General features: G+C 42.3%; 1 protein-coding gene and 1 long non-coding RNA gene across 4 annotated transcripts in view; one reads left to right on the plus strand and one right to left on the minus strand.

The window, feature by feature from the left end:
- Positions 1–14,786, plus strand: part of LOC126458149 (uncharacterized) — a 54,030-nt gene extending 39,244 nt beyond the window's left edge. Inside the window, exon 3 of the long non-coding RNA XR_007585584.1 lies at positions 13,510–14,786. This is a non-coding gene — a long non-coding RNA (uncharacterized LOC126458149). The remainder of the gene's footprint in view (positions 1–13,509) is intronic.
- The window catches only part of LOC126458148 (protein archease), a 109,637-nt gene that overhangs the window by 51,647 nt on the left and 37,710 nt on the right, over positions 1–20,280 (minus strand). The gene's annotated exons all lie outside the window — the stretch shown is intronic.

Raw genomic sequence — 20,280 nt, forward strand, 5'->3', positions numbered from 1 at the left:
CGCACCAGATCCGGTTGAAGATGACCAGGAGATGTCGCTTGTAGTCACACGAGAGATGTTTAATCATCTGACTGTGGATCTGATCAGGCTCAAGAGCTGTGTCTGGGCAATGTGCAACGGCGCTGAGGAGCTCCCACTCTGTAAATGGGGTGTTATAGGGTTCACTGTGGCGTGTAGTGAACGAGAGGACATTTCTTTCCATCCGCCGTATGAGAGTGCAAAAGGCTGGGGAATAGTTCTCCGATGCAGAGGCTCGAGCATAGTGCTCAGCAAAGTGCTTGGCAATTACGTTTACATCAGTAGATAACATGCCATTGATGTTAATGGCAGGGACACCTGTTGGGGCCTGGTACCCAAAAAGACATCTGATCTTCATCCAGTCTTGGGAAGGTGACATATGGCACCCAATGGTCGACACATACCCCTCCCTACACTCCTGTTTCCATCATTTTATAAGCTGGTGAATGTGGGCACGGAGCCACTTAAAGGCTATTAGGGCGCTGCTTATGTCACTGTAGAGCTCACCATTGCCCTTTAACTGCCTCAGCGACTTCCGGTGACTACCAAAGGACTGTCTTTCGCTGGGGGCACCCTAAAGAACGAGATAATGTATTTTCTGCCGCAGAAGCGATTTTTGTTGTGACCTGCTCAATGACAACATCGATGGCACCATGTGGGGGAGATTCAATGGTGACAGCAGAGGTGAAGGCTGCCCTGTCTGCCTTGTTTAAAGCCCATCTGGTTAGGCATCTGTGGGCATGACGCTGGGGGAGTTACAGGAAGATGGAGAAGCAGTCACTACCATACAGGTCATTATGTGCTTTCCAGTGGATAGATGGGAGAATACAAGGACTGCAAACCAAGAGATCAATGGCCAAATATGTGCCATGTGCCACACTGAAATGCGTGGGGGCAGTTGTATTTAAGAGGCAGAGGTCGAGGTCGAGTTGCGACAGTAAATTTTCGACGTCCCAACCTCGGCCAGTTAGCACGGCACCACCCCACAAGGTGTTATGAGCGTTAAAATCTCCCAAAAGTAGGAAAGGTTTAGGGAGTTGAGATCAATCAGTGCAGCCAATACGTTGAGGGGCTCTGCACCATCTGGAGGAAGATATACATTGCAGACAGTTATTTCCTGTGTCGTCCTTATCCTGACAGCCACAGCTTCAAGAGGCATTTGAAGGGGCACAGGTCCACTACATAATGAGTTCAGGACATTGACACAAACTCCACCTGACACTATTATAGTCGCTACGGTTCCTAAGTATCCCTTATAGCCGTGGAGGACAGTGGTCCGCATTGCCCAGAACCAGGTTTCCTGGAGGCAATGCAGAAAGCAGGTGTAAAGCTTAACAGTTGCCGTAGCTCAGCCAGGCGGTGGAAAAAACTGCCGCATTTCCACTGGAGGATGACATCATCGTGAGACTGGCAAGGCATGGAACATTCAATGAGGCAGTTTACGCCTCAGGGTCACCTGATGCCTGTGCAATTGACATCCATTGTATCTGAGGGCCCAGCAAGATCTAGAACCTCAGCGGATGCCAGAATCTCCACCTCATCCTCAGACACAGAGTTTGTAGGTAGTGGTGGTGAGAGTGCCACCTCAGTGCCTTAGTTCTTGAGAGTCTGTTTATTTTTATGTTTCTCTCACTACTACTTAGGTTTGCCCGGCTGGGAGGACTTCACTGCTTTAGTCTCAGGGACTGAAGAGGACCGTGAAGCCTTACGACCAGATACCTGTGGTTGCTTAAGCCACTGGCGTGTGTCAGCTTTGCCACTGGTAGGAACCTGGGAAGGGAGTGACCCAAGGGATCCCTTCTTGGCGAGAGGAGCTGAACAGACTTTACGCTTCTCCGGCTGAGAAGTGGGGACTGATGTCCCAGATGGGGGAAAGGGGGTGGGGGGTGTTGCTCCTGAAGTAGGTTGTGCAGGAGCAACAGGTAGGGGAGAGTCCCCACCATCAAGGGGGCAGGTGGAGTCTGACAGCTCTGAAAGCCAACTTTACATGACGAAACGGAAGACGGTAGCACTGTTGTCACAGCGGCAGTGTAGGTTGTTGTCATATGCAGAGGATGTAGGCTCTCATATTTCCTCTTCACCTCAGTTTAGGCCAGTCTGTCCAGGGTCTTGTATTCCATTATTTTCCTTTCTTTCTCGAGAATCCTGCAGTCTGGGCAGCAAGGTGAATGATGCTCTCTGCAGTTGACACAGATGGAAGGCGGGGCACAGGGGCTATTGAGATGTGAAGGACATCCAAAATCCCGACAGGTGATCTGGAAGTACAACAGGAAGACATATGGCCAAACTTTCAGCACTTAAAGCACCGTATCGGGGGAGGGATTTATGGCTTTAGGTCACAGCGGTAGACCATCATCTTGACCTTCTTGGGTAATGTGTCACCCTTGAAGCCCAAGATGAGGGTACCAGTGGCAACCTGATTATCCTTCGGACCCCGGTGGATGCGCCAGACAAAATGTACACCTCGCCGCTCAAAATTGGCGTGCAGCTCATTGTCCCTGTGAAATATGATACCCTGGACCATATTTAAGATCTTATGGGGCGTGATGGAAACAGAAACATCCCCCAGCTTGTCACAAGCAAGTAGCACCCATGACTGGGCAGAGGATGCTGTTTTGATCAAGACCAACCCTGACTGCATTTTGGACAAGCCCCCCACCTCCCCAAACTTGTCCTCTAAATGCTCCACAAAACACTGAGGTTTCACTGACAAAAAAGATTCCCCATCAACTCACGTACATCCAAGGTACCAGGGTGAATAAGCTTCGCTGCCATCCTTAGCCTAGTGTTCCTCCCATGGTATGGCCAGGGGGGCAGGGAAGAGGGGGGGGGGGGGGATGACGATTTGGGGTTGTATTTCTTAGCACTGAAGTTAGGTCTTGACCGCTTAGAGACTGCTGGTGTTTGACCACCAGCAAGAGATGATTTGCTACACTTCATGGCGAGTCATCCGCCCTGATGCCACCCACTCCGACCAGAGGTCCTCCCTACAGGCGCCACCAACCCACAGCAAAGGTCACCTGGCAGGATGGCCATTGCCGGGAGTCCCGATGCCCCAGGGTGACATGTATCTACTCCTTGGCATATGTGGGGAGTTAACAGCGCAGGCATCAGCAGAGCGATCCCTGTGTGGTCAGGGGGCTACAACAAACAGGTTACATGGCAACCCCACAACAAAGGACTGGCTACCGTGCTGGATATCAGGCGCAAACGAACTAAGAAGTCTTGTGATCGACAGCGCAGAAAGCGATACTGCACAGAGGATGGAGGAAAATGCACCTAGGAGAGTGATCTCAACCAACAGCTGGAGAATGGGCGGAAGTGTAGATACAAGTCAACGAAGGATGCAAGAGGTCTCAGTGCATGATGAACACTATGCACCATGTAATCTTACAAAAGGCAGGAATACCTCAGGCCTATTCTAACCCCCAGACCCACAGGGGGACCGGACACCTGGCTGAAAATGACTCGCAAGATCGTGGCGTCCCTCCATCGGTAATGCTGGAATTCATTATGGTGTTGGCCCGTTCTTAGCCTTGATGACAGCTTAAATTCTCACAGGCATTTGTTCAATCAGGTGCTGGAAGGTTTCTTGGGGAATGGCAGCCCGTTCTTCACGGAGTGCTGCACTGACCAGAGGTACTGAAGTCAGTCGGTGAGGGCCTGGCACGAAGTCAGCATTCCAAAACAAACCAAAGGCATTCTACAGGATTCAGGTCAGGACCCTGTGCAGGCCATTCCATTACAGGGATGTTATTGTTGTGTAACCACTCCACCATAAGCTGTGCATTATGAACAGGTGCTCGATCATGTTGAAAGATGCAATCGCCATCCCCGAATTGCTCTTCAACAGTAGGAAGCAAGAAGGTGCTTAAAACACGAATTTAGGCCTGTGCTGTGACAGTGCCTCGCAAGGCAACATGGGGTGCAAGCCCTCTCCATGAAAAACGCGACCACACCATAATATCACCGCCTCCGAAGTTTATTGTTGGCATTACACACGCTAACAGATGACGTTCACTGGGCATTTGCCTTACCCACACCCTACCATCGGATTGCCACATTGTGTACCATGATTTGTCACTCCACACAACGTTTTTCCACTGTTCAATTGTCCAATGTTTACGCCCCTTATACCAAGCAAGGCATCGTTTGGCATTTACCAGCATGATGTGTGGCTTATGAACAGCCACTCCACCATGAAATCCGAGTTTTCTCACCTCCCGCCTAACTGTCATAGTTCTTGCAGTGGATCCTGATGCAGTTTGGAATTCTTGTCTGATGATCTGGATATATGTCTGCCTATTACACATTACAACCCTCTCCAACTGTCGGCGGTCTCTGTCAGTCAACAGACAAGGTTGGCCTGTACGCTTTTGTGCTGTACGTGTGCCTTCACGTTTCCACTTCACTATCACATTGGAAACAGTGGACCTAGGGATGTGTAGGAGTGTGCAAATCTCGTGTAAGAATGTATGACAAGTGACACCCTATCACCTGACCGCATTCGAAGTCAGTGAGTTCTGCGGAGTGTCCCATTTTGCTCTCCCCAATGTGTAAAGACTACTGAAGGTGCTGATATGTAGTACCTGACAGTGGGTGGTAGCACAATGCACCTAATATGAAAAACATATGTTTTGGGGGGTATCCGGATACTTTTGATAACACTGTGCATCTACAAAATAACATTTTCTGCCAGGAAGCAATCTTCCACACATGTGGAAGGTTAATGGGTAAAACATTCACATCTGGGAGTGAACTAGTTTTCCAACTTTTCAGGCAGATCTTCCAGTTATGCACATGGAAGTTACAGGTTTATTTCGATAGTGAGATGATGTAACAAGAAGATAGATAAAAAGACTAATATGTGACCATAAGTAATGTTTATATGGCAAGTTGTATTGAAAAAATAATTCTGGTACTTCCTGGATGAGTGGGTGGCATTTTAATTCATATCCCCTGCCAGCTTCCGTTGTGATAGCTAACTGGCACTGATCACTCACTTTTTACTATGCATAAAAAAATATACTGATTGTCAAGATAAAATTCTACACAACTTCTCATATAAACATTACTCACGGCATTATATTCACAATTTAGTAACTGGCAGCTAGGGTGTACCTCAACTGGCAGAGAAGGTGCTGCCTCATGATTTTTCTGAATTTTACCACACAGAACTTAAGTTTATTTCATTGGAACATGTTGTTTTTGCAGCAACATTTTTTTTGTCTTGTTTCCTAAATGGAAATAGAATTAGATGCTGTTGGTACTAAATATTGTTTAAAATTTAGTTTCTCATTGAAAATTACTTAGTTGCATTTGCCTTAGTATGAAAAATTTTGAAGGATTTTGGAGAACAATGTCCTATGTCATATTCTTCACAACACTACCTGTTATTTTTTTATTGCCACATTGGCAGATTTTGTCTTGCTCCATTCTGCACAAATCTTTCATATCCTCTGAGAGCATTTTCACATTTCTGTAGCTGGAAGCGATTTAGGAGAATGTTTTTCGCTGAGTCTGTTTACAGGTGAACTACTCTGAGTGGAAGCTGAATTCACCCAGGCCTTTCTTCATCAAAACCACTGCCAACCAGCAACAAATTCAAGAAAATGTTTGCTAGTATGCCTCCATTTCTTGTACGAAATATACAAATTTACAACCATTGTCATAAAAATGTGGAAAAAGCATTCTTCCACCACTTTATTCAGTTCCTCTCAAAAGGGTAGTAGCCCATTAGCTGATAAGCTTTGGTCCCCACCGGCCCTGTATTTATTATAATCCACAATACATCTTCTCTATAATTCCGAATTTTCTTCTGACATTAATTGTAATCTTGAGTGTTTTATCACCAAAATAAATACATTTCTAGTTTCTTCCTATTTCACTAACTGCAAATGGTCTTATCTGCAAAATGGAAGTTCATTTTTTTTCAGTTTGTGGGCAATTATATCTTCAGCTAGCCCTTTACTAGGTTTCAGTACTGTATTGTAAGGCTGCCTCGAAAATGAATACAAAGTATGCAACAATAACAGTCGAAGCCATTTGCCTTGTGTGTAGCACGACACATGGCAATGAGGGGTACGTGAACATAGCCAAGCAAGTAGCACACAGTGTTTTCTCTATTGTTTTTTCCACCAATAGGAGAGAGAAGTATTTTTTTGTGATAGTAAAAACATCATAGAGTATCTTTACACAGATGACAAACTTAAGGAATATGTTGGAATACATTCACAAAACTGAGAAGCAGCCACTCTAGGTCCGACACCGGTCATCATTTTTGAATGCACTTCATGCAACATAGGAGCTACATTGCTAGTTTCCGAAGAATTCAAGTCTTTATCTATCTTCAAGTCACAGTCAGCACCCAGCATCATACTACGGATATAAACTTACTGCAATGTGTCTTAAAAGGTTTGAAAACTATTTAACAGAATGAATGAAACAACGGAAAAACCAGTATGAAATAATGATAACATTATGAAATTTCGCAAAAATTAACAGAATGTGTATTTTTTTTAAAGTGACTTTATGCTGTTTTTTGTAGGCCCATATTTTATTGAGTTATAGAATGTATTGTAAAAATAAAATTCTTCTCCAGCTGTCTCTCTGTGCTAAGGTTTGCCACAGAAAGAGATAATTTAAGAGTGAGAGACTACCTGATTATTCTTTGGGTAAGTATCCAATTTGTTGATATATGTAGTTCTGCAATGAGAAATAAAGTTTGTTGTGGATGCAGTACACAATACTACAAAGACGAGATGGACAACAAGAAAAGGCATACATTTCTACTAGAATGCAAATTGGTAAAATGTGTAATACCTCCTACAGGCTCTATGGAAGTAATAAGTTAATTTGATGCTCAGGACGTAAGAGGGATACTGTATATTGCCTGTGAATGTGTGCTTCCGTCACCGTTTAAATCAGTTGTCTCACTTGTAACGATAATAAGCGCTATTCAGAAATGTTACTGCAAATGCATATATGACTACTGCTGCCACCTGACAGCTGTTTACTAACTAGTGCTGCCACTAGACTGTTGTTCCTTGTACTACTCAGACTAGTGATCCTCAGATAACACAGATTCAGGAACCGCTGATTGCGAGTTGACGCTTTTCATACATTTCCAAGAAATGTGGTGGATTGGACATGGCGGGCAATAATTCAGAAGCACAATTACACGGCCTAAAGAAGAAATACATGAGAGGCAGAGCAAAGATTAAACGCTTTGTCGCAGAAGTGACAACAATATGTTTTGGACCAGCCCAGAGAACTAGATGAAAGGATTCTAGACCTATTAGATGATGACAAAGATGAGGCCGACATTCAAAAAATGTGAAGGCTATATAGATGCTGCGAAACATGCTATTTCTCAAATGTTGCACAAAATAGAGGAACAGCTCACAAAATCTGCAGCAAGCTTAAATATTTCCGATATCCCTGCAGCACAATCTGTAGCAACGAGTGTTCCTTCACCTTCAATAAGACTTCCACCAACCAAGCTTGAGACCTTCCAAGTAACAGACTGACTGCAGAGAATCTCTTCTGCCAACTGAGAACAGTATTTCAATGCCCAGAAGTCTTTAAGCAAATGTAATATAACTTAATCCTGGACTAGATTAAGATGGGGTAAATAGAGATTATTCCTGCCCAGTTCTCAGGGATGGCACTGTTTTCTCCTCCTCATCATGTAGAGAGGCAAGAGAAACATTGGAAGACTAAGTGGACAATAGTCTTAGATGTGTCCTCTCATGAAAGCTGTGCACCCTCTCTGGATGAGAGACTAAAGGCAGGACTGAATCTACTTACTCGAGATCCTAGAGATTTTACTGTGATTGAGACTGCGTACCACCGTTACTGTCATGGACATCATGCAGTAGTCCCTTCAACAGGTCTTGAATGAAGAAGACGAAGACTTGACCATATTCTTCTGGTTCAGAGTAAAACGGGAGACCTTCAAACTACGTAATACAATATCGCACTTCACTAGGCTCCCATTCAGCCTGACCTACAGCCCATTTTTATACTCCAGTGCTCTAAGAGAACAAGCCAACAACTGTAAGAGATTTCCCACCATGGGATATCTTATAAACAGCAATACAGACTTTGTAGTCACAGAAAGTCATAATTTGGCGATCACAATAAATGAGGATTCAAATGAAAATCTTAAAAGCTCCATAAAATTTCAAAAGGTTGTGTGATGGAGTTTATACGTGGCAGTAGTGTCCCTTGCAGATCAGAAAGTGACCAACAGGTGGCAGAGTGATGCTACAACACAGGAGAAGGCAACATCATCTACAACAAAATGCCCACCCCACCATCAACATACACCGCAATTGAGCAGGGATCTGTAATGCGTTTTTTGTGGATTAATGGTGCCAACGAAATGAAATTCATCACAAGAATGACCACAAGTGGTGTAGGAAGTTTAAAAGCAGTTTAACTTCTGTGGAGGATACTCCAATACCAGGACAGGATCACCGCATAGTGACAGACGAGAATACTATGTTAGTGGAGGAGCTTGTTAAGGAGTGCATACACTAACTTTGAACAAAACAGCCCTAAATTTGAAGATTAGTGTTGGTTCAGTCCAGAATATTGTTCACAATTCACTGCCCTTCAATAAAGCACCTGCAAGATGAGTGCCATGTCACTTGACTGCTGAACTGAAAGACAATTGCATAGATGACTATGAAGAACTTCTGCATTGTTTCCACTTCGAAAGTGATACACTTCTGGAATAAAGTGTTAAAGGTGACAAGACTTTGGTCCACTATCACCAACCAGAAATGAAATGTCAAGCAAGGAATGGCCCTGCAACTCATCATTGAAACCAAATAAATTCCACACTCAACTGACTGCTGGGTAAGTCATGCTCATTCTCTTCTGGGGTAAATTGATTAATTTTGAAGTATTACATGGATAGGGAAGTGATGGTAACCAGTACTTCTTACTCAGGCATACTGAAAAATCAACTTAGGCCTATAATCAGGAGTAAACAACTAGGACTTCCAACTTCAGGAGTATTGTTACAGCATGGCAACACCCGGTCACAAACAGCCCCCCCAAGACAGTTGAGACTATTAAGGAAATTAAATTTGAATGTCTGGTACAGTCTCCTTATTCATCAGACCTTTTCCTAGTGACTCATTTTTCGGTTCATACACAGAAGTAATGGGAGGCAGGCATTTTAGAAGTGACGAAAACTGCGGTGCACGATTGCCTCAGAACTCGACTGGCAAAAGGAATGCTACACTCTTGCTTTGCATGTAAAATCCTGAGGAACCCACAAGGGCAACAAATTGAAGCAGCCCTACAATCTGAACAAGTTACATCTGCTAAACCATTTGCTGTAACAGGGATAGAACCTGGTGAGCCATTATTCATCAATGTGGAAAGAGAAATGCACATGTCACATATTCCTCTTTTCATATGTGCTATGACAAAACAAAGCACCTCAGATTTGTAGTTAAAATTTTGCTGCTCTGGCTCTAATACCTTTGGAGATTCCATTTTGTAAACAGAGCTAAGAAACCCGTTTCTCTGACTAACAGGTTTTCTTTATCTAAAACTGCTAGTTCTATATCTATGAAATTTTAATGCCACTTCATTACAACATAGTAATGACAAAAATAATACAACTTGGAAAAAAAAGTACCCACTAATATGGCCATCTATCAAACTCCCCAACTTCACAGCTGTAGGACTACCAATTTTTGAGGAAGCAAACATTTCATTCAGAAAAAAAACAGGATTTTTAGTTTTTCTTACATAATGGAAAACATTCAATCTCCAAAAGTACACACACCAAAAAAAGTTCTCCATCACCCTGGTTTCCAGAACTGAAGATAGACATTGACTGTGGATATTGTATCACAGACACAGTCCCCTTGACTGTTCAGAGATGTCACTAAACACACCTGAAGATGTAAATAACCAAGCATGAGCAGCACCTATTAGACGGAGACGATCCAACAGCCGATCAGTTCCAGTCATTTCACCAGGGAGGAGGTAACCAACTCACATTGCCTGTAGTTCAACCATGCCTAGATGGTCAATACTGTTGTTTAATCTCATCCGCATTGTAACCTTGTGGCAGGAAGGGCTCTCAACAAGGGAAATATCCAGGCATCTCCGAGTGAACCAAAGCGGTGTTGTTCCGATATGGAGGAGAGACAGAGAGACAGTAACTGTCTACGACAAGCCTCACTCAGGCCGCCCAAGGGCTAATACTGCAGTGTATGACCACTACCTACGTATTATGGCTCGGAGGAACCCTGACAGCAATGCCAACATGTTGAATAACGCTTTTCGTGCAGCCACAGGATGTCGTGTTACGACTCAAATTGTGCGCAATAGGCTGCATGATGCGCAACTTCACTCCTGACGTCCATGGTGAGGTCCATCTTTGCAACCATGCAGCATGGTACAGATGTGCCCAACAACATGCCGAATGGACCACTCACGATTGGCATCACATTTTCTTCACCGATGAGTGTCACATATGCCTTCTACCAGACAATCATCGGAGGCATATTTTGGAGGCAATCCGGTCAAACTCCTTTAGACACACTGTCCAGTGAGCGCAGCAAGGCGGAGGTTCCCTGTTGTTTTGTGGTGGCATTACGTGGGGCCAATGTAAGCCGCTGGTGGTCGTGGAAGGTGCTGTAATAGCTGTACAATACGTGAATGCCATCCTCCGGCCCATAGTGCAACCATGTCGGCAGCATATTGGCGAGGCATTCGTCTTCATGGATGACAATTCGTGCCCCCATCGTGCACATCTTGTGAATGACTTCCTTCAGGATAATGACATCGCTCGACTAGAGTGACCAGCATGTTCTCCAGACATGAACCCTATCGAACACGCCTGGAATAGATTGAAAAGGGCTGTTTATGGACCACATGACCCACCAACTACTCTGAGGGATCTACGCCGAATTGCCGTTGAGGAGTGGGACAATCTGGACCAACAGAGTCTTGATGAACTGGTGGGTAGTATACCATGACAAACACAAGCATGCATCAACACAAGAGAAATTGCTACTGGGTATTAGAGGTACGGGTGTGTACAGCACCTCTGAAGGTCTCTCTGTATTAAAGTTAGAGTAGTGAAATTTTAACCGAAAACCACAATGAAGATGACTAATAAAGTCATGTACAATCCTGTTACTTTAGGAATACATGCAGATTCAATAATATACAGACCTGTCCTTAAATTTTCTTCAAGCACCGTAATAGGCCAAATTTATTGTTCCCAAAGGCAAAGAAGAAGACGCTATTGGCAGAAGACAGCAGTATGCTTAAAATGAACTATATCCAGGAAAACCGAGTGATCATATGGAATCCATTTCTTCGGTTTTGATGAGACATTAAATCCTGTTCCAAGCTTGCTTTCTCTTTATTTCTCTGACATGAGTCCTTAATGTTTCCACACATTTTCTTGAAAATATTGTTTAAAATGCCATGAAACACAGGTTTATTAAAAATGAAATCATACTAGCTTCATTAAATTTTTTTTCATGTTGTTACCAATAGGAGAATCTTAACCATCTACAGTATTTTTCTACTGAATCTCTACAGAATACGTTACAGAAATGTGGGCTCCTATTTATTTCCCAGTTCCTTTAACAGAGAAACATTCAGAACAAGCAAAGGAATTTTTAACCAAATGGCAGTTTTTTAACTGTGACACTGCTGGAAGGAAACATCCTGGTACACACAATGCTTTAAATCAAAGAAACACTGACCTTGAGAGATTAACAGAGTATTTCTGTGAGTGTCTCACTGCAGTATTCTTTAGCTACACATCTTGCGACAAGACCGTGGAATGCGTCAGTCACAGGGCTACTGCCTCAACACTTGTCACTGAAGCAGCAGAGCAGTGGGTGGCAGCTGCACCAGCCACACGCTTCAGCCCAAAATCAAACTGCGCATGCACAAGCAGGCAGCCCCTCTAAGCGTGGAATAGGTCCTGTCGCTGATGCAGGTCACTGTCACACCTTGGAAACGTACCTTTAACAATTCCAATACGACCACAGTCTATGTCAAACACCAACCTAGTAAAAGGATTCCAGCTGATACAGCAACTCTCCAACAGCTTTTATGTAGTTTTGTAATGAGAATTTGTTGTGGATCTTATGCACATTGTGATTACTATATTTTCACACCATCACAGAGTTATAAAATTTGGGATCATTTAGACTCGTTAGTTCCCCCATGGAAACATGCATGTCTGAAGTATGCTGATCAGATGGTTTGAGCGTTTCTCCTCTGATGATGTTTCAGGGTGTTTTCCTTGGTGTTGGTTTGTCTGCCCCTACACCCTTTTCCTACACTGAAATGGCTGGAACTGAGCATAAACTGCAATGCTGCAACCACTTTAAAGTATTTTAAATTATTATTTAAGCCCTCAAGCATTTTTAAATGTAAAATGTGAGCTCTTAAAAGTTATTTATATGCTGTATACCAATAAAAAAATATTTTCTGATAAGTTCTCCAAGTTAACACAATTCATTCCCAATTCTTCTCTTCATTGCTTAGTAAAGCAATGTTGTTGTGACATCTGTTGCATGGTTGCATGGTTGTACAACAGCAAGGTCTTTAGCACTCACACTAAAAATTTTATGTAAGAGTGTGGATCACATTTTATGAAACTTTACTACTCTTACACACACGCGCGCGCGCACACACGCACACACCATGAAAATCAGATTGTCATATCTCTAACATAAACTAAAAAGAATGAAATGATCACTGGAATTTACAGGATGAGGCAGCCACTCTGCAAAATACCAATGTCTCCAGCCAAAAAGCTCTGATGAATGACCTGAAAAAAAGACTGCCCACTCTGACAAAGCTTTGCAATCTGAGTAATCTAACTATCACTAGGTAGAAAGTTAATAAGTGTTCCAGAGCTGCAACAACTCAATTAGAGATTCAAGAACATTTTGACAGAGAGAGAGAAAGACAGAGAGAGAGAGAGAGAGAGAGAGAGAGAGAGAGAGAGAGAGAGAGAGATCAGTAAAATGCTATGAACTGATTAATTGTGGCTAACTTAACCACTCAATTGCATAACATTTGTTACACAACACTCATGACACCATAGCTGCTTTAACCGATGAGCACTCGCACTATGAGCATTTTGCTCACAGAAATTTGAAAACACCTGACATTTTGTCAACAATGCCTCCAGGATTCTCATTTGCTCAGTAGCTGGGTTTTATACATCCCCCCCACCCGCACAAACTGTTGTCGTCATGTCAGCATGCGGGTGTCACTTGCACAGGTCAGCTAGTTGAACCGGTCATCGCCATGTGGCATTTAGCTTATCGCCTGAGCATCGACATGTGTATCTTGCAATTCATATTTTTTTAAATGTCATTTTGTGCGTGTTGCTCTTCGTTTAATGTGTTTTTTGGTTATTTATGATGGCTAAGTACATATGAAATAAGTAAACTAACATTATTTTGTATTTTTATTGATGGCTAGACAAGAAGAAAGAATTTTGGCATGAGTGGAAGAAGGAGGAGAAGAAGAATCTGGAAGAGGAAGAAAACCTAGAAAATAATTAAGTAGCATCTATCAGAGCTAATAGTATTGAAATTTGACCAGGGCAATTAACACAGTGACCATTGTACCAAGTTAGAATGGTCATCAGAAGAAGATGGAGCTGAGATTCTTCCATCTAATCTAAGCATGTGATCAGTTATTTTACTTAGACAAAGACAAGCAAATGAAGTGGAGTTACTGTTATTGGTAGGAAAGAGGTAAAAGCTGGGACAAAAGATGGCGAAGATATTGTGGACTGTTTTCATCTCTTTGTAACTGAAGAAACACTGACTAATTACATATACAAATACTCACATTGTTCAATTAAGGTATATGCTTTGTATGAGCCAAATTCTTTTTACAAAAAGTAATGCAGATATTTATTAGGGCTAGCAACCAAATGGTCCATACAAATTTGATAACACTGCACCCGCTGTCATGAAACGTTTAATATATACAGGTAGAAATATAACAGGTGATAATTAAAGCTCACCTCAATTCCATTGGCTGATGAACTGATGACCCAACAACAACTATAGTTTAATTTAATTGGATAGATAAAAAAATCTATTCACAAAGCGGTGGCAGAAAAACACACACACACACACACACACACACACACACACACACACACACACACACACACAGTAAGTCTCCTCTGACATGCAGTTATGATACTGATCAGACTGATCCAACAACAAGGGAACACGCAAAACCCGAAATCGTCACCTATTATAATCAGCCAACAAGAAATGTCAATGTGATGGAGCATCTGAAAGAACAACATTCCATGACTTGAGTATCATGTATGTTGTCTACGAGACTTTTTTCCTTCAGTTTTAAATAGTACTATCACAAATAGCCAAGTAATATATAAAGAAAAAACAAATGTCATTATTACTGGGAGACAATACCTGGTGCTAACATAACCACAAACTGTGCATAGGAGTACAATGGAAAATTTGTCTGATCCTCTACAACAAGTTACCAATGAAACTGAAGTTTCTGACATTGAAAAACTCAGTGGTATATGTCAAGTCTATCCACGATGCAAAAATTAGAAGACAAAAAAGGCATGTATTAATTGTCAAAAATATTTGTGTAATGAACATGCTTGATAATGTGAAGTGCAAAGCTCAGATGCATGATAAAGATTAAGTCACAAAAATTAAATAAAAAGAAATACTTTTTTCCAGTTCTGTTTTATAAGTGCCTTAGAAGACGCAGTTTTAATTATCCTAATATTATTACCAACAATATAGATATGCTGATTGTTCTGAATTGCAAATAAATATTTTAATATGAGTCTTATTATAAAAATAACAAGAAACTCACGAGTTTACTCTTAGGTACATTGCAGACTGCTTGCTGAGTAAGAGGGGAAAAAATGCTACACACACACACACACACACACACACACACACACACACGAGATTAGATCACATCCCCAGGCAATCCTCACCCTATCTCTGATCACAAGTACACCTATGTGCCACCACCGAGCGAGGTGGCGCAGTGGTTAGACACTGGATTCGCATTCGGGAGGACGACGGTTCAATCCCGCGTCCGGCCATCCTGATTTAGGTTTTCCGTGATTTCCCTAAATCGCTCCAGGCAAATGCCGGGATGGTTCCTTTCAAAGGGCACGGCCGACTTCCTTCCCTGTCCTTCCCTAATCCGATGAGACCGATGACCTCGCTGTCTGGTCTCCTTCCCCAACACAACCAACCAACCAACCTATGTGCCACTCATCACTCACAATGTTTGCCCGTCATTTTCGTGCTTTGTTCCCTTTGTGGATTTTCGCATACCTTAATATTTTTACACAAGTTAATATGCGTACATTTAATGCTTATTTTGTGGAAATTGTATGGAGTGGTCCTAAAGGTGGTAAAACAAGTCAAGATACTTCCTAGCAGATTAAAACTGTATACCAAGCCAAGACATTAACCAGGTTCCAGTCTTTCTCTTGCACACAGTTTTAATTTGCCAAGAAGTTGCAAAATGGCACACGCTTGGCAGCTGAGTGAGAGAACCACATCAGAAGTGAAAAACAGCAGTGTACTGGTGTCAGTAATTATTTCCTTTCTGCTGATACATATTGCACAGAAATTTCTCACACTCAATATGATATATGATTTCCTTTATATGGCTTTTAGAGTAGCCCTGCTGCATTTCATTAAACTGGAACACCAAGCAATCATAAAATTGCCTGCTTAAAATGGATTATCATAAACAAAAATTATATTGAACCCAGAGGAGGACTACAAGACACCTGCTCCATTATCAATAGTTTTTCCTTGAAGGTGATAAACGTGAAACAAGGCTCAAAATTGTAACCATGAATGTATACATTGAGGTAAAGCACAATGTGGTATTGGACATCAGCAAGTACGTAAATATGGAAAAACTGTTTTTGAATGCTGGGCAAAAGCAAATGTGAAAAACTTCTCAGTAATGTTTTTAATTTTAATAAATACAGGGTGTATACGACCCCAGACAAGTGGGAGATCTGGGAATTTTTTCATCTGGGAGAAAACTGGGAAAACTCGGGAATTTTTCATTGTTCATTTTCAGTTAAATTTTTGTAACTCTGACTGGTAATAACTGATATTCTAAATGTGGCCAATGGCTGTATAAGCAGCTGCAGCAAGCAGCCACATGTTACCCGGAAAAATTTTACTGGTGTGCCCAAGCTGTCAGATTCATGCACGTGCAGCAGGCAGGTAGAGTGGGGGTGGGGAGGGGGTGCCAAATTCATATTTTTGAGGGAAAAAACCTTGTTTCACAAAGCACCTAGCATTCAGTGCACTTGGTCTATTGGTTATTCATGTGATTTTAAACGCATCCCTTTTGGCTTTTGAGCTTTTTGAACACATTCTAAATTGATATCTGAATGAATCTAAGTTGACTTTTGAACGCGAGCAAAGTGTACTTGATGTCTCTGCCAGGGGAATACTCATCGCCCCTAGAAAAAAACTTTCCTGCATACAAATGGGGATGGGGCTATACGAGCTGAGTGGAATCCAGCCAAACGGATGAATGCCAATCGCTGTTTGTCTATGTGGTTGACAGGGTTTGCGAATGACCAGTGTTTTTATAATTAGTAGTGAATCCATAGGTTCAGACCACCAGAGTGGAAATAAACGACTCACAGGAATAACAGGTAAGAAAGCGTGTGAATTATCGTCTCGATGTATCCAAGAAAAGAAATTTTGATAGAAAATCTTGGACCAGAGCCCTACACTAGTAAGGGTCAGTTGTACAGTTAAGTTCCATTCTGCCGCTTAAGTTCCATTCTGCGAGTAGCACGGAACAAGTGTTGTACGAACATGTAATAATGCCTAACCGGAGAATAAACATGGGATAAGTAGACCAGCTGATCGTGGCAGGATTAGTGAAGTTAACTGGAGAATAAGTTTTGACACTGGCAGAATACACTCCTGGAAATTGAAATAAGAACACCGTGAATTCATTGTCCAAGGAAGGGGAAACTTTATTGACACATTCCTGGGGTCAGATACATCACATGATCACACTGACAGAACCACAGGCACATAGACACAGGCAACAGAGCATGCACAATGTCGGCACTAGTACAGTGTATATCCACCTTTCGCAGCAATGCAGGCTGCTATTCTCCCATGGAGACGATCGTAGAGATGCTGGATGTAGTCCTGTGGAACGGCTTGCCATGCCATTTCCACCTGGCGCCTCAGTTGGACCAGCGTTCGTGCTGGACGTGCAGACCGCGTGAGACGACGCTTCATCCAGTCCCAAACATGCTCAATGGGGGACAGATCCGGAGATCTTGCTGGCCAGGGTAGTTGACTTACACCTTCTAGAGCACGTTGGGTGGCACGGGGTACATGCGGACGTGCATTGTCCTGTTGGAACAGCAAGTTCCCTTGCCGGTCTAGGAATGGTAGAACGATGGGTTCGATGACGGTTTGGATGTACCGTGCACTATTCAGTGTCCTCTCGACGATCACCAGTGGTGTACGGCCAGTGTAGGAGATCGCTCCCCACACCATGATGCCGGGTGTACGCCCTGTGTGCCTCGGTCGTATGCACTCCTGATTGTGGCGCTCACCTGCACGGCGCCAAACACGCATACGACCATCATTGGCACCAAGGCAGAAGCGACTCTCATCGCTGAAGACGACACGTCTCCATTCGTCCTTCCATTCACGCCTGTCGCGACACCACTGGAGGCGGGCTGTGCGATGTTGGGGCGTGAGCGGAAGACGGCCTAACGCTGTGCGGGACCGTAGCCCAGCTTCATGGAGACGGTTGCGAATGGTCCTCACCGATACCCCAGGAGCAACAGTGTCCCTAATTTGCTGGGAAGTGGCGGTGCGGTCCCCTACGGCACTGCGTAGGATCCTACGGTCTTGGCGTGCATCCGTGCGTCGCTGCAAGTATGGTGGGTCTGACACACCGGTGTCAATGTGTTCTTTTTTCCATTTCCAGGAGTGTAGTTACAAGAATAAGTGATGACCAGATTGTTTGTTAGAAGGAGGAAGGAGAAGAAATGGGGAAATCGCACAAATTATGGAAGAATTTGAGAATTCCAAATTTATATAAAAATTTCGTACTACTACTTTTTGATCTCATGCTTGAGAAACTGGAGCGTATGAATGAAATGTGAAACTGTTTCCTAGTCTTGGGTACTATTTGTATTAACAGCTTTTTCAGTATTAGACAACGACATTTCTGTTTTTAATGTAGCAAAACATTTGATGAACTCTGATGAGGTAATAGATTCTTTCGCAGAAAATAAAGCACGCAATGTAAAGCTGGCAAGATTAGAGAGAAAAGACGTTAGGACCTAAGGATTGAAGAAATGTGTACTGTCTTGCTTGTCTCTTGTCTTTACTGGTTTTAAGTATCCTATATTTAATTTTATGTCACACAAAACAGAGAGTAATTAGCTAATATGCAATAAAGAGTGCAAATTTTCTGAAGAGTTCTTGTTCTCCCGGTTACAAATAATCCCGTCCAGTATTAATTGCGAGTTTTTTTTTTTTTTTTTTTTTTTTTTTTTTAAGAGGGGCACGATGTCAAACCGGCCAACTGGGGGCAGGAGAGGCACCACAGGACATTTTAATTTCCACTGTCCTGAATATAGCTTGATGGCATCCGTTGCAAAATACACATGTTTGAGTCCCACAGAGGGAAATACAGTGACGTGCAGTACAAGAATGCTGTGTGAAGAGGTGTGGCACTGCACGTTGGCATGCTTAAGTCTAAATAACATGTCTTATATTTCCACGGACATATATGTTCTATGTACCAGACTCTTCAGACAGATGTGCACTATAAAATGAACGTATATTTGAAAAGTCAAATTTTTTTTATGTCCTATCTCAAACGCTCGAGGGAGGAGGGGGCACTATCCAGTATTGCCCCGGTTCAGAAATATTGTAGAGCCAGGGCTGATGAGCAGAGCAGTCTGTGTTGTAGTGGGAAGGTGGGTAGTTTACAATTAGGGATTTTGGTGTTTCCTCTTCGTTTACTGCTCTCACATCAAATGAAAACAAAATTGAATTTTGTGGCTGAGAACTATCAACTGAATTAAAATACATTCACATAATTACGGAAGGCTAAAATATGTTATTAGTTTGACTATTTTATTTCCACCTTTTTGATAGTCAAGCATTAATGCCTTGCACAACAATGAAGTTATTTTTGTCGTTTGGCTAAAGAAATTTGGCTTTTATTAATCTTTTCCGCTGAGGCAGTCAGTTTATTTGAAATGAAGTACTTATTCCCACACTATTAGCTTGTTTCAACTGTCCACTGCATTTCAAGTGCACTTTAACATCTTCTAGCATGTATGGCATTATGGCAGCATAAAGAACCAAACATGAGAATACAGTACTGGTACTCCAAGAGAATTTACATCTCGAAAACTACACTGAAAAGCTTAATATCAGGCCAATGCCTACTTCATTGGGAATCTGGATATACGAATGTATGCATTTTAGAATGATTTACGAAATTCTGATGCTTTGGAGTATCCTCTGATGTCTTGTTTCTTTTATGACAAACTGTAAGATCTTTTAATGTTTTACACGTACGAATGGGCTTCCTAACGTCATTGTAGCTACGCAAGCTCAGTGATGCCTGTTATCCGGCACTGTCTAGTAACTGCTGAAATGAACCTATTGCTAACATGTTGCGGGAAAATATTTGGAATGGTGGTTTGAAACGCGTTGCTTTCAAAGCAAGTTTCCTTTGACACAAGATGAACTATGTGCGAGAATGAACGATGAATTTCTTATATCACAGAGCATTTAGCTCTCATTTAAAAATCAACTCTTTCAGGAAGACCATGACATTTATGTTGTCATTAAAAATTTTACTGGCACATTTGTACAAAGTATCTTATAGTGTAATACGTGCAAAAAAAATCAACATTATATGTGAAAGCTTAGCTTCTCTTCTTCGAGACTAATGTGTGAAAGCTTTTCTTTTCTTGTAGTAACACTATGTATATTAATTTAAACCATTAACATTTCCTATCTGTGTTTCGCGCTACTTAACAGTGATGTTGCTATTAGCTGACTACATCATGTGTTCTATGCTCTGAATATCCGCTGTCATCAGCTGGCGAGATCACATGACATGAGCTATGACTGAGTTACAAAAGTGCATTGCAATCTCAATTACAACACTTCAGAAAGTAACATGCAGTGTTTGGTGGAA

The sequence above is a fragment of the Schistocerca serialis genome, chromosome 2 (assembly GCF_023864345.2).
Source record: "Schistocerca serialis cubense isolate TAMUIC-IGC-003099 chromosome 2, iqSchSeri2.2, whole genome shotgun sequence".
Taxonomy (NCBI): domain Eukaryota; kingdom Metazoa; phylum Arthropoda; class Insecta; order Orthoptera; family Acrididae; genus Schistocerca; species Schistocerca serialis.